Source organism: Corvus brachyrhynchos, unplaced genomic scaffold, assembly GCF_000691975.1.
Source record: "Corvus brachyrhynchos isolate BGI_N302 unplaced genomic scaffold, ASM69197v1 scaffold545, whole genome shotgun sequence".
Classification (NCBI taxonomy): Eukaryota; Metazoa; Chordata; class Aves; order Passeriformes; family Corvidae; genus Corvus; species Corvus brachyrhynchos.
This window is the reverse complement of record NW_008238116.1, coordinates 339,196-339,818: the sequence shown is the minus strand read 5'-3', so window position 1 is coordinate 339,818 and position 623 is coordinate 339,196.

The following is a 623-nucleotide window of genomic DNA, read 5'->3' as shown; positions in this document are numbered from 1 at the left end:
AGGCGCGGCACTGCCACCTTCACCGCTGCTCCTGCCCCCAAATTAAATGGAGTAATTCAGTTGTTTGGGCTTCCAGGAGGCTCTTGCTGGAAGCCCTGTGAAGCGCAGCCGCTCCCTGATGCTCCCTGGTGCCATGCTCTTCCCTGGCACGGACAGAAGGGCTGGCACCGGGACGTGGGCTCTGCCTCAGGACGCTAAGCACTGTCCCTTGGAGGGCAGTGGGGCTCGGTGGGGACAGGGACTGCCCCCCAGTGCCCCAGAGCAGGGCAGAGGGGCAGGAGAAGCATCCAGAGTGCCAGCAGCTCTCTCTGCCCGGCCCCACACGGGGCTGGGAGGTGGTATTGATGACTTACAAAATGTATAAAGGTTTTTTTTTTTTCTGAAGTAGGGGGGGCGCGGGGCACAGAGGGGCACGGGCCCTGCGGAGCTGGGATCTGCTGTGCCCAGAGGGGCAGCACTGCCACCTTCACCGCTGCTCCTGCCCCCAAATTAAATGGAGTAATTCAGTTGTTTGGGCTTCCAGGAGGCTCTTGCTGGAAGCCCTGCGAAGCGCAGCCGCTCCCTGATGCTCCCTGGTGCCATGCTCTTCCCTGGCACGGACAGAAGGGCTGGCACCAGGAGCT